Here is a 15,188-nt window from a genome sequence, read left to right on the forward strand (position 1 = left end):
CTGCAGTAATGTTTACAGTGCTAGGCATTTTCTACAGCAGGTGTGATTATATGAAACCAGATTGCAATCATTCCTTGGATAACAAATTAGACACCTTTATTCAAAACGCCCTATGGTACCTTGAGTGCATAAGCGTTGAGCATGACTGGCCCCAGTGGGAATCTCACTTCCAAGTCTGTCAGTTTTAGTGGAATGCCAGTGGTATCGTCACAGGGAAATCAGACACCAATAGCCAGACCCATGTCAACGAGGCTTAGCTACATTATTTTGGCCTCCAGAACCAGGACTCTGATTCTTGAGTGTGCAGTCCTCAAATTCTTTCCCATCACTGCAAATCCCACTCACACTTAGCTGTCCTTGTGCTCATCATCGCTGATAACCATCCGCATTTATTTATATCCTCACATTGATTTGTTCTCATATTTTGTTCCCTTTGGTTGTTTAGAGGGGAAGTGGTGTATGACCGGGGCCAGTACCGCAGGATAATACCCCAACATGGTTGTCAGGGTCTGTGTCCCTTTGGAGCAGGCATGAGGGATAGGGCTATAAGTCTGAGGCGCATGGTATAAAGGACAGTAAGAAATAGAGCTCTTTAAAAAAAATACACCAAGACAGGAAGAATGACTCTTAGCCCTTAATCATCTCTGTGTCTGCAGGGATCCCCTGTACTTTTGTGTCTATTGCAGATAATGGTCTTTCCTTACTTGACAGCATGTCTTTGCCGAGCCGGAGCTCTGTAACCAATGCTTAAGTGTATCAGGGTGACAAAGCGTTGCTAGATTCGGTGGTGTCACGGCTCATCATGTAGTGACATTGCTGACAGCTGTGGTGTTAAGACAGGGAGACTGTTGAATGGAGTTAGAATAGATTTTAGTGCAATAGACCCAACTTCCATAACAATGCTTTCCCTGAGGATCATGCTGCAATATGCAATCCAACAACACCAGCTGGAACCACTGGAAGACAGGGAGGGGAAGTAATGGAAATCTTGGAGTGAAAACCAAAATGCTGCTTCAGTTATTGGAACACATGGGTGCTTGTGTTTCAGGAGAAAAACCAGAGGCAAAAAGAGTACAAGAATGACAATGTTTTTTGTGGGATAGATCTCTCACGCGCTATAGTGGCTGGCAGGCTGTCCAAGTGTACTGGCTCCTTCCTCAGAGGGGAGGGACTGGGAGGGAAAAGTCCCAGCCATCAGTTATAACCACACCATCTTGAATCGGTCCAATTCCATCAGTCCTCTTCTTTGAGCCTGTCTGAGGAGACACGTCCTTGCCAGGTCCTCTGCTAGTTTTAAGGGACTTCCTGTTTGTCGAAAACAGCACCGACAAATTGTATAATGACAAATGGTGGCCCGAACATCATGGGAGCGTGCCGTCTCTGGACCTCAAACTCAGTTGCAACTAATTTTGCCTCAACCCCAAAACAAGCAGAACAACATGACAATGACCAGGCTTTGTCTGTTTCCACGCAAAATGGTCTCTGAGGCTTGGCTAGATGTAAACAGAGCTATACTTGTAGTTATCCACTTTCCGCTGGGCTATGAACAGTTTTTAGAATAATTATATGCACCATGACTAAGAAATGCACATTTATTCTATATTTTTTTTAACATTTAGGTCATTTGTATGAGCTGAAGCTGACGGCAGAGCACTCAGTTTGGCGCCATGGTGTGTTTGAGAGACCTCACTACTAACTGGATTCCGGTGTTTATGCTGCTGATCAGGACCCTGGATTAGATTACTGTCATCCTCTATTAGAGGTTAAGATGGGAAGAAGTAATAATGTTTAAAAGTGATGTTCTCAGTCATCTTTCCATCCAGCTGTATCAAATGATACAGTCTTGCCTGTGCACTGCACTGTTGATATCTTGAAATTTACAGTGAGTCTGTGGTTTTCCATTGCCTTTCACCTACTTATACTATGAGAGAACAATGCCACTATGAAGGCATTCTTCTGTATGCTTTACATGTTATAATATATCAAGATTTTATGCTGCTTAATGGTCTAATGTTAGGATATCACATGCAAAAAATCTTACATACAGTTCACATTTACAAAAAAGGGTACATTGATGAAATTATTGTTATTATTGTTCACTTTCTTGAAGAGAGTTAGAAGATTATACTGCTCTCATGTACAGTATGTGTGTTAAGTATTGACCTGGAGCCAGGGGGCAATTACAGTAGCTTAGTTTAGCATAAATACAGGAAGTTAGCCTGGCTGTCTTACCAGGAGTTTGATTGTGGGTTGATATCAATTTTGTCTCTGTGCATTCAGTAGAAAGACTGTTTTTTCTTGGCGAAGAGACTGATGGTGTGGGGAAGCAGTTAATTCCACCAAAAGAAGAGAAATACGGTGACTCCAAAGTTGTCTCATTTTCATAGTGTCTTATTTGCCAGCTTGCTGCTAAGCCTACGTTCAAGAATCATGTGGGTTTGGTTAGAGTCAAAGGGTGTGTGAATCTGACGGTTTTGTGAGAAGGGACTCCTACAGTGCTCTGCGGTTACCAGGGCTAAGCTAACCCAATGATGGTCAGTAAACACCTGAAAACCGTAGGCTGGCTGCTTGTTACAATGACTCATTTTCTATTGATTTCCTATTGATTTTGATTGGCAGCTATGGAGTTTTTAAAAGTCACCTTTGACAGAGCTTTGCTGAGTAATGAAAATAATGTGACGAGTAATGTAACAAATTCCTTCAGCTTTTGGAGTAATCAGTGAGTTAATGTAATTATTTTGTCAATAGGTACTTTTTCAATTAACTTGCCCAACGCTGTACCCAACGCACAGATATGTGAAGTGGTATACAAAGTGAAGACTCATATTTCTCAAAACTTCAACCTATTTCTTTAACTGGACATAAATGTCAGTCACTTAAAAAGACTGAATATAATACTTCATTTAGTCAGTTTCGAGTTTAAGCTAAATACCTGAAATGCAAATGCTTGTTAATGTAGAATGATTTGTGTCAAACCCAACCCAGGTTTCTGATTGCTATATCATAACTATTTAGCAGTACAGAATCACCTTCTCCTTAGCCCACCACACCAGGACCTCCTTCCCACAAATCGTCTCTTTTCAGAAGCCTCATGTATGTTTAAACAGGCCCCTATAATGATGGTGCTGACCGTGTGCTTATATTCGGCTGCTCAACTTTGTCGCTGAACTGTAATGAATGTTGTGGTAATCTATTTCATCCCCCGACCATTAGCAGCCTGTGAACACTCTCTAATACCAGTGTGGGCCTCATTTTCCAGGCCTCTGATCGCACCAAGCAGTGGGCACCTAATTCGCTCAATGAAATGGGGCTCGCGATTACTGAGGCAGAGATTTAATATATCACGGAAAATTAGGTCGATTTTAATAAATTATCCATCCCACTGAATAGTCCACATATGCTTACGGTGGAGGAGGGGCTGTTGTGCCGACGGGAAGGACTAGCTGTTTTAATATGAGCATTAAAGGGTGAGGATGAGTGGTGGAAATGGTGGGCGGGTTGGCTTGAAGTACCCCCACCCAAATACATCAGAACTTCCTAGTTGCTTAGCACTTTGGAGTCATGGTAAACACGAGCAATTAAAATGTTAGACTCATCATTTCAATGGACTGTATGGGCTGGTCCCTCTCCTTCTAAATAATCTATATTTGTAGCTTCCTGGACCTCCCAAAAAGCCACTGGCCTTTCCAATGGTACACAGCAACTTGTCACACAATGCCTCAGTAAATAAAATATGAGTTAGTACATTTTCACCATGTAGCACAGGGTGTATTTTACTTTTACGGCAGCATATTTTGCTCATGATGGAGGGCGAGCGCGAGAGAAGTCAAAATGCCTCCATAAATCATTCCTCGCGTTCTACCTCAAAAATAGTATTCACATGATAAATGCGAGTTTACTGGAAGCATTTTAACTCTGAACAATGAGTCTGTGTGTGTGCGTGTCTGCGTGTGACAAATCTGGAAGCATTTTATGGTCAGCCGCAGAGGCCTCTGTGATTGGACAAGCTATGTCACTCCTGGTCTTAAAAGGCTTTGCACAACAGCGAGGGCATCCGCGAGTCATCCTGCCATTTATGGGATGAGAAATTCCACAGGATTCACCACACAGTTTGTTTCTATCCAAACTGCTTATTCTATCTGCAGGCTGTTGCAGACACATGATTCAGCTCAGTAATTTGTGATTGCGGTGCATAATCAATACTCATGGCTTTCTGGAGCTTCACACTGACAAAACTGGAAATGGATTTGTCAGTGTTATGGTATGATAGCTCTGAATCACATCACTAACTCCCTGATGTGTGTGCATGAATGTGAGTCAGGCACTCAGGGAGCTACAGCGTATGAACTGTGAACTTCATCATTTTGCTGTGTGAATGATTTGGACAGGATGCAGTATACTCCTGTGGCAAAGGTTACACATTTGCTCTTTTTACTTCAGTGATAGCTAGCTCCAGTCCTATTATCTTTTATATCTCCAGGATCTTGATTTTTACCTCTACTGGCCCCTTACTGACACTGTCCAAGTCATTGCCTGGTTTGTGTTTTTCTTCTCTGTTCTCTCTTCAACTAAATTTGGAATAAACTTTCCTCTGCAGCAGTTGTTGTCCATCTTTCACTACTCTCCAAAAATCTAGAGTCTGATTTTCATTATCACTTATTTTCATTCTTCAATTTTAAACCTGCATCAGGTTTGTTTGGCCACTTAGAGGCCGTAAACACTACAGTGACATATTATAACCTTATAAAATTGATACATGTTAGCAGCATGTTAGCAAACAGTTGCTGATTCACACATCCAGCAGACACCAAAAACCAAAAACCAAAAAAACAAAACAATGAGCTGAAAGATGCTAAAACACTCCTTATACCTGAGGGGAACAGCAGAGCAGTGTGACATTTCTCAGTTGGTTTGTCACTATGCATGACCCCTATGACCCCTTTCACATTACATAATATCAATCCATTGTAATGGTTATTACAGGAATATTATTCAGGCAGGATAAGGATGATTTATTTAGAAATGACTGTAGATGATTATTTATCACAACAAAATGGAATACATGTGAAATCATAAATAGGATTATGTAGTGTTGTTCAGGTGATGCTGTAGCAGTCGACAGTTAAACAACTTTAAAATAAAACCAAAAAAAGTATCCAAACCTAATATCCTACTAAGCAAATTACAGTTCTATTAGCTTTTTTCTTCAACTACCGACAATTAAAGAAAGCATTATAAAGGAATGCAGGGTTAATATATATTTATGCAAGATAACGTACAGAAGAAGAACAAAATAAATAGAAAAGAAGTAAGGGGGCAGTACATGGAAAGGTTTTAAAATCCAAAGCTAAATTTTGTGTATTTTTTTTTACAGATACGAATACAGTTTGGACTGAGAAACACTTCAGTAATATGTTTACATTTTCTTTACTAGTGGATGTTTGATTGTTTGTTATAAGCTCTGTGAAAGGCACACAGGTCTTCAAGAATTCATTATATCACCACATTGCTCCGTCTATATTTCACAAACCCACTCCAAACAACCTCCCCCTCTCCCCATTCAAGATAAATATGAAACCAAAAGGAGAAATTCATGCTTGAAGCAAGGGAACTAATCTCCCTCCTGCCTGTTTCACTCCTCTGTGTTTAATTGATAGAAATTGCACGCATCAAAGAAAACGCACACTGAGATTTAATGGGCATAAAATGGACATTAGCATTTTAAAGAGGTGGATTAACACATTAATCCGGGCAATTTTCATCCAGCACTTCCAATGAGATCGTCACAGCGCGCAGGCTCCTAATGGGGCTTAACTGGCTTTCTGCTTTCGTGCTGCTCTCAGGGATAACACCAAACTTTTAGTTTTTGGAGAGGGGGAAACGAAGGGGCTTAATTTGTGTGACGGCTCTTTCAGAAGTGAGCTTTTACTTCCAAGTGAACAGACGTTCACATGACACATTACACAAGTTGCAACAGTGCCATGGGTGTACTCTGCATTTGTGCGGAGCAGAGACAGCGAAGAGACATGGGTTTCAGATGGTAAAATTGCCCGTGCCTGAAAAGCAGTAATCAAAGGAGCTGTTGTAAGATGAACATCATGGAGTTGACTTTTCATCCATGCTGAACATATGTGGTTTTGCTAGAAGAGGCACACTGGCTTGTTTAGTGCAATCATTTTACATACAATAGAAGCGAGTACATGATTTTGCCATGATGTGGCGTGCTGGAGGGCCTGCACAATGCTGGGTCTTACTTTACGATCAAAGCATGTCCAATTTGCTTACCATCCAGCCAGATGAAACTCATTTGGGCTGATTTTCTGAGAATAAGATCTACAAATGCACGTTGGTTTGAAACTCCCACGCCCAACCCCAAAGGCATAAGGATGATGCGCTGTGCTGCTGTGGATTGTTCTTACATACAACTTGTCAAACCTGAAGAAAGAAGTGGCTGCCAGCAGGTCCCAGAGGAGCTGTGAGCTCCGTTTCATGTGTTAGGGACAAACTCACAATAGACACATGTCCTGTATGTATATATATTCACACACATGCACATAAGACATGTTGATACACACGTCCTACCAGCGCAAGCCATCATCAGTGACACAAACCCTCAGTGGTGGTGTTTAGACTACACTGAGCTCTCTTGATGCAATGTGTCCCCTTCAATGGTACGCACTTTCATTTCCATTCCCGAACGGCTGCTCCTCCCTTTTGTTCGAGTCATTTACACCGCAGTTTATGCACACACAACATGTAAGCCTGCTGTACCTCCATGCAAAGAGAATGTAATGTAGGTCATCAAACAGAGCTGACTAGGGAGAGCGCTGTTGTTTGTGAGCGGCGAGGCAGCCTCCAGAGTAAAGGACTGATGCAAAAGGAGGGGTGTAAAAAAACAACAGAGAGTAAAAAACACAATGGAACAAACAAAAGCTTCTTCGACAAACTGTTAAAACGTACAGCGCGTCTGTTTGGGGTGTTGTCACCGGTGAATAGAGGTACAGAAATACGGAAACACTACTTTCTCTCACTCCCTCCCCTCCCATCTCATGCTCTCTGGTGAATAGTTTATGCTACGTACCTTCTATACACCTCTCCTGTACTTTCCATCCCATTATCACTCCAACATGAGATTGCACTCAAGACAATGTTGGAATTTTTGATAACATGGATTGTGAAACTGAAACACTGTTTTGAATTAATAAACAACATAGTCTGGAGCTTTTAGAGCGGAATCCACCCTTTTCCTGCCACTCGCCGTATTATTAGTAATATTACTATTTCATCCTCGGCCTGCTGTCCGCTCCCATCTGAGTGATATTAGAGAAAGCTCTCAGCTTCCTGGTTAGGAATTGGAGATGGGTGTTTCCTGAAACATGCTCTGGCAGGGTGCTGTGATTTGAGTGACCCCCCGAATCTGCAACACAAATGACATCTGAAAAGACAGGCTATACTCAAAGCATGGTTTCCCCATTCTCTTTGCTACCTATGTCTAAAAGCTGGTGACATCTCCATACGCAGGTGCTCTGTGGCCTAAATCGGGAGCAGTTTGGATAACAGAGCTTTCTCATCCAGTAAAAGAAATCTTTCACTGCAGTGGACACAGAGAGAAAAGTCTCTTTTGCCAGCCATAAATTTATTACAATTTTTTAAAGCTCTTGACGCTCTGCCATAACCTCACACTTCCCCAACAAATACTGTACAGTAACTCAATCGGCCTTCCATTTCCAGCACATATTACCAGATAAAGAGAAAGAGACCCCCTCAACCTCCTCTGTGAGAGATAATGTTCACATTCCAATGGCAACCATTCTGTCATGTCAGCGGTTTCTTGCCAGACAATAAAACACAAACGCTGTACACTGATCCAAAATGTCAATAACAACAAAAACCCCAACAGCTGTTTCACAAAATACAAAGCTAACCTTGTTGATCATGATCCACTTTTGTTACCATCTTTCCATGAAGTACTCATCAAAATCTTGTTTTTATAGCAAACACAACTTGATTAACGTTTAAATGGAAATGGTTCAAATGTAGGAAAAGGTCTGGCGTGATCTGATCTAAGAGAGAAGGAAAACACATATACAGGAAAATGTTAACCTAAGGGATAACCATGGCCAGTTTTTGAAATAGTATCAAAGATCTGGTCTCTGTCCTTTGAGAATAATTACACTTACTGTATCTGCTGCTCAGTCTGATTCGTGTTAGCAGCTTGAGAGACAGCCAAGGCACTTGGACGAAAAGGACAGAAATTTATAGTGTAACGCTTGTCTTCTCATTTGCCTTGGCCAGGCTTTCGACAGCCTCAAAAAGCTGGTAAGCTCAGTTACTTTGAACCGTATGATAAGGATCAGCTCAAGTCAGACAGACGCTAGGCTAAGAAGAATCCAATTTTACATAAGGGCTTTCAAAGAAGTGTGACATCTGTAATTGAATATAGAGTACCCTGATAAAGTGATCAAAGCGAGGAGCTTGCAAAGTTAATGAAAATAAATAAAGCTAAAAAGTGCATTTCTCTTAAGTGACAGAAGGGTTTAAAAGGATGCTGTTTTATCCTGAGTGCTGAGACCTGTCTTTTAATAAGGATCATAATGAGGAGTTTCCTTTTTCAAAAAAAAAAAAAAATCACAAGCCTGCAACAGGACAGAATTTGATTAGGACAGCCAGCTCTGTTCAATGTGTAAGTGTGCAAGTGTATAAATGTGAGAGTGTGGAATAGATCCATCCATTCCTGATGTGGCTCCCAGCAGTCGACAGCTCTGCCAACCGTTGTCATTTTCTGGCAGCCAGATTACTCTTGGGGTGGCATTTTCACAGTTGTCAAGTGAGGATTTAATGGCCAATTATCCTCAGATAAATATATCTCTGCTGAGGAGAGGGAGCCATCGTAGGAGTGGGAGACTATCACTTCTAATTGTGGGCTAAAGAAAGAGAAAAACATGCCTGGTCAAAGCCTCCAGAGACTGGTCGACTTCCTATATCCCTACGCTGCCACTTCATCATCACCGAGAAGGCAGTCGGATCCCTTAAAATAATTCCACTGTACTGTAAATCACGTGTTATGCTTACAGCACAGAGTACATGCTGTCGTTAAACAGGGTGTTGCCATCCTCACTTTGACCAGAACCACGCTGTTGATAGCTTTTTTTCCGCCGACTGGTATTCATGACAGGGAAGGAAATCGCCCACTGAGGAGCCTGTTTAGGCCAGCAGGATGACTGAAACACAGGAATGATGGGATTACGGAACGAAAACATGGAAAACTAAATTTAGCACCTTGCTGCTCGGGTACAGCAGTGACGTAAAGACAAACACTAGGCCATAAGATGATGCTAAGTAAGATTTTTTTTTTTTTAAAGGTTACAGGTGTTTTGTTACATAATATGATTTTTTTTTTTCAAAAACACTTAAAATGTAACAAATATTGCAACTGAAGATTTTGAAATATCTATATCCTTCATCAACAATTAATTTGGACTTTTAATTCCATTCAAACAAATCTTTTTACTGGGCAGATGTCATTGAAAATTGAATGATCTTACAATTTATATAGAATAAATAATACTACATTTACAGTTAAATTTTGCACTTTATAAACAGTACAAGGGTGAGTGCACCCTGAGAAAGATTTTGAAGACATCTATTTGATTATATTCAATATAGTTGTCTACACAAGCAACGTAATGGCTCAGGTTTCATTTGTGCTTTACATGTGTAACCGTGACCCAAGTCTATGCTTCAAGTTATGTGTGTAACTTCAGGGACTGGGTGTTGGACTCTGAGTGTTGCCAAAATGCAGGTAATCTATTCTCAATGCTGTGCCTGAATGCACCCTGGTGCTTTTACTACACACCCAGACATTGTGTAACATACACTACTTGCAACTTCTCCTTCCTCACTGAGATCACATCAGTAATTCCTGAAGTTTAATTTTATTTTATTTGCATGGATAACTGGAACCACAACATATGATTATGTAGCTACAAGCACCTCATGCAGTGTATTTAGTGTTTGTAGCAAAACGCTAATTTACAACGCCTGTCCACGGGAGGCTTTTTTAAAAAGTTAAAATAGATAAAAAAGAAAAAAGATAGGAAAGGAAAATAAAAATACATCCACAAATACATAAGAATGTAAAATGATATTAATAATAATAACAGCCTGGCTTATACTGGTTTCCACTCAGGAATAGAGTAAAGTTTTGCTTAAGAGGTAGCAGTGACAGAAACAGGCATGGTTTCAGGTTTGAGCATTATACAGACATACATCTCTGTTGCTGGCAGGTTAGCAGTGTGTAGATGTCAACGGAGATCGCGGCTAACAGACTGAGCGGCCCGCGCCGACGTCACCTCAGGTTAATGACAGTGACAGTCTCAATCGCTGGGGTGGTGGAGAGGATTTAATGCTTCCCCTTTGGCACCAGGAAGTGCTGATAATGATGCTGGGTGGCATGGAGCGTGTCCCTTCTGACATCAGCCATGATTTAAACTCCTGCAATGGTGAGCAAGTTCACACACACACACACACACACACACACACACACACACACACACACACACACACACACACACACATACACACAGGCAGACTGGCTTATTCTGTCCAAATGAAGCCTCACATAACCTATTGACTTCTTCACTTTTTACAAGAACAGCACAGATTAATCAACAGATCAGCCTGATCTAATCTGCTAGCTGGTTTTCAACTAACATGGGGCATGATGGTAAAAACCATTAAAAAACACTTACACTGTGCCATAAAGAAACCATGCACAGACACAGTAATCCCCCTGAAAACAGATTAATTTATTAACTGTACACCAACAAACCCAGTTTTTTTTTTTTTTTTTTTTTAACACAAATCAATTATGTCAAATACTACCACTAAACTTAGTTTTCAACCACCTGTCTTATTATACACAAACCATAATAATGTAAAAAAGCAGATAATACAGAATCACACATAAAATAGAAACTATAGGTACATTCTGAAATTCATAAATGCTGTTAATAAATTCAATATCTACCATATATGTTATACACATTTGTTATACACATTTGTAAACCAAATAATGTGTAAAAAGGTCCTCATACCGTCTGACTTTGTAATAGGCTACTTTGCAGTACAACTAGACTTTACTCAGTACTTTACCCAATGCTAAGCTAGCCAGCTAGCTCCGACGTATTGTAGTGTTCCAACTGCAAGGTACAAATGTAATGGCTCTTTTGGATAGCTTTCAATAGGAGTAATTGGTTTTGTGACAGCAGTTTTCAATTTTTGTACAGGATTTTGGAGCTAACAAGCTACCTTGCTAACCAGCTATCAGATACAACCATGTGCAATGACCTGTGCCACACTTTTCACAGTCTAAGCTTGTCAAACCAGGAGCCAGACATATTTTATACACATAGCTCATTATTTCAAATTGTAACATACAATTCAGTGGTGTTTAAAAAAAAAATCCAATTACAATTCAACATAGGCTGTCACAATACACATCAATAAGCTGTGAACGTAATTGACTTATTAAGCTACTGTTTCTGTCAATTACTGAACATTGCCTAGCCCATATTATCTAATATTAGCTTAGTGTTACTATTGTGAAAGTTATATATTCATTAATTTAAGATGATGTTATGAACTATTATGCTGTTGATTCATAATCAAATCACCAAAATATGACTTATTTGCATACTGGATGAGAACCATAAGATGAAGATGAACTGTATTTCTGTCATCCAGACGACTCTTGCCATCACCTGATGCTGACAAATTTGCTAAATATTGTAACCTAAAATGTCACATGAGCTCTTATCTCTAGCACAGGTGCAAGTGTGTGTTCTTCCTACTGCCTCCATGTAACTGATCAAAATAAGCAGAACCATTTTCCTTTCCATTGCCGCATTGTTCACTCTCACAATATTTCTGGTCTCTACGTTGAAGCTTTGTCCATCGTTCCCTGCTACCTTTCTCTCCCTCTTCCTTCCTGCCTCCACTCTTCATATTTACATTATCATCATTGACACTGTAATGATTGGTGTGATTATGCATGCGGACGGGGCTGTGAACGGGTGTGGTGACACGGTGTTGACAGGCTGGCACGGTCACATCTCTTCCATTGTCTCAGGTGGGAGCTCTGGTTATGCACAGCCTTCATTTAGATTCGATTACAGTGATGCACGCCTTATGGGTGTCACTTCTCTTCCGCTTCACAATTTAGGGAGAGAGGATGGGCAGTAATTGTGCTACCTGGGTGCCGAAGCCCTGGTGGCAAATCAAGCAGCGGGTGCGCGGTGGCATATCGTCTGGCTGCCTTTCCCCAGCTCATTTATTTGCCTCCAGTTGTCAAAGCGGGAATATCACTGTGTGCAAATTGGCTAGCTGGGCCTTCAAGGAGCCATGCTGCCTCTTCCCGCCCACCCCACCCAAGTGACGCCTGTTATGTCCAATTACACACCCAGTACCTGTGATTAGCATGTATAACTAGCAGCTCCAGTGTGAGCACACATAACATACACACGTGCGTTCAGGCACAAACAAACAGATACACACAACCTCATTCGCATTTGCTTCATTACCCATGATCCCCCTCTCTGCAGGTGCGGAGCAGTGACTCCTCTGGGTTTTCATCATCTCTTTTAAGCTTCATAGGGGCCTTCATTCTGCTCTGCAGTAGGCTGATCAGCTAATAAGTGACAAGCTATCGTATATATACTACACATATAGATTTCACATCACATCTAAGGCACATCATTTCTTCTTAAAGGCAATGCAGGTGAGCATAGATATCACATTTACCAAACAATACCATTATGTGACACATGCCACTATGACACATATTCCCAAAGTAAAAAAAAATCTGGTGGGAACAGAAAGATCACAGTTTCTTCTTCTTCTAGTCAACAGAGCGAATTCTCATCTTGCCAGCTCCAAAGCCTTTGGGTATTGCATATTGCAAATAGCCCACAGCAGTGCAGTTATGTGGAACAGAATAGAAAAGCATGCTGGTTTTGGTTGGTTAAAAATGAAATGTTAGATCTGTAGCGTTTACTGTTGTACAGTTGTTGTTATTTCAGTCTGAGGATATTTGTGGCGCGTCTCTCGACATGGCCCGACCAAAGAAGCAGCATTACTCAGGCTCTGGCCACATGTGAGCCGCACATTACGCCGAGCTGCATCGGCCTCTGACCAATCCTGCTCTTAAACTGCCGCGAAAACAAAAGGAGACAGAGTTCAAAGTGGTGTCTGTTTTGTGTGTAGTCATGGTGGCCTGCCGTTGGATGCTTTCATCATATCTTTCAGTGATGCCGCAGTGCCCAGAGGGGGTGATGTCACAGCAAGGTCAATGTCAAATATGAAAGAGGGAGTCGTGGCTGCCAAGGACTTGTGGGAAGAGACAAATTTAACCAGAAGTGTCCTTAGATAGGAGGCAAGAAGGCACCATGTGGCACATGCGCCAACACGCCTGCACATCAGGCCTGTATACTGTCAGCCAACTGTGGGCCTAGGATGCAGATAGTCAACCACATGCTTCCGTTTATGTCTCTGTCACTCTTTGTCTCTTCTCTCAGTCTATCTGGAACGCAGTCAAATGGACAAAGTGCTCCGTGAACAAAGGGAGCATTGGTATCCTCAGTACGACGCTTACTGCTCGCAGCAGCTGTGGAAATGTCAAACAGGGCTGAGATGAGAGAAGTGTCACGAGTGGGATGAAACTGCTGACACCTCATTTCCTTTCATTCCCAGTTCTGAAGCTACTTTTGTCTCAGAATGTTTTATATATGTGTAGGTCCTATCTCTCGTCACTTGTGCCTTTCACCCGACATCAACCGTAGAAACACAACACATGCTATCACGCAAACTGCTTCTTGTGAGCCATTTGTTCTGCCGTGGTAGCGTGCTCTTTGTTTGAACCTATACCCTCGGTTTCTCCCCAAATCCACTTTTGAGAGGGAGTACAGAGGGAGACAGCGTTATTCAGACTGGCTGAAGCTTCTCTGTGCGAGTGTGTTGTGATTGCTGTCTCTACTATCACTATTCTTTTCTTTCCTGAAACGTAAATCTCATGTTTTAAAGATTCCTTTAATGGGAATCAAAGTCTAAATATTTCAATGCAGCTATTTTATTATTCAGTAGACTCACAGGCATTTCCAGCCATCTGACTGCAAGAAATCCATGTGCCTCACGTCTTAGCGGTGCAGGTACATGTCTTCAGCTGGCAATATTACAAGGATTAGCATGGCATATGAAATATTTAGTGGATTTCTTTTCCCCTCCCTCTAAAACCTAATAAATCAAATGACTGCCAAATGTCATTAAAGTGATGGTCTTTGACTGGGTAAGAGAAAGTCCCTTTTCATATTCAAATTTGGGGTGGAAGAAATGGAAGAGTGGAAAGGTTACTTGGTTTAGCTGACAACCCCCAGTGCCCCTATACTGGTGGGTGAAGACTTGAGGAAGGGCAGATGGAAGGAGGAAGAAGGAGTAGGGGGCCGCTGTGACAGAGAAGGTATTGTCTGACGTGCCAGCCGGGCATCCTCGTGGCATCGGTCTCCTGTTGGCGCAGGCAGGGCGTCTGGCCTGCTGTTTTGATTAGTCAAAGATGTTTTTTTTCCCACTTTCCTTTTCTGTTTTTTGGTGAGGTGTCACCTCACAGTGGATCACAGGCAGGGGCTAGTGGGACAACCAGCTGTCTCTGTCACCAACTGTCACCGGCATTGTCTCTCCTCCCTCACTGGCTGAACAGATGACGGACATTTGAATGGCAGGCACCGTTCTGTTCGCCCCCACCCCCCCCACCCCCCCAAAACCCAGCATACAGAAGAATCATCGATATTCATCCCCTCACCCACCTCCGGCCTCCCTTTCTGTGTTTTGAGTCATTCATATGTAAACGCAGAGATAAAACATATGGTGCTAATTTGCAACAAATCAACAGTGACCCAGGCTGACTTTCTACTGTGGATATTCATAGTGAGAGTTACTAGACGCCCAGCACCTGTCTGTGTTTGAAGCCTTGCCTTATTCATTACCAAAGTGTGCTGGCAAAGAGTGTCAACAAAGGCACAGCAGGCCTATAAATTTGCATTCTTCCTACAAGGTGACATAATGATGTAAATTATCAAAGAAAACTGATTTTTGTGTAAGACGCTGAGGTTGTTGTAATGCCATTGGTGTTGGTCTCA

Source organism: Thunnus maccoyii, chromosome 1, assembly GCF_910596095.1.
Source record: "Thunnus maccoyii chromosome 1, fThuMac1.1, whole genome shotgun sequence".
NCBI lineage: Eukaryota > Metazoa > Chordata > Actinopteri > Scombriformes > Scombridae > Thunnus > Thunnus maccoyii.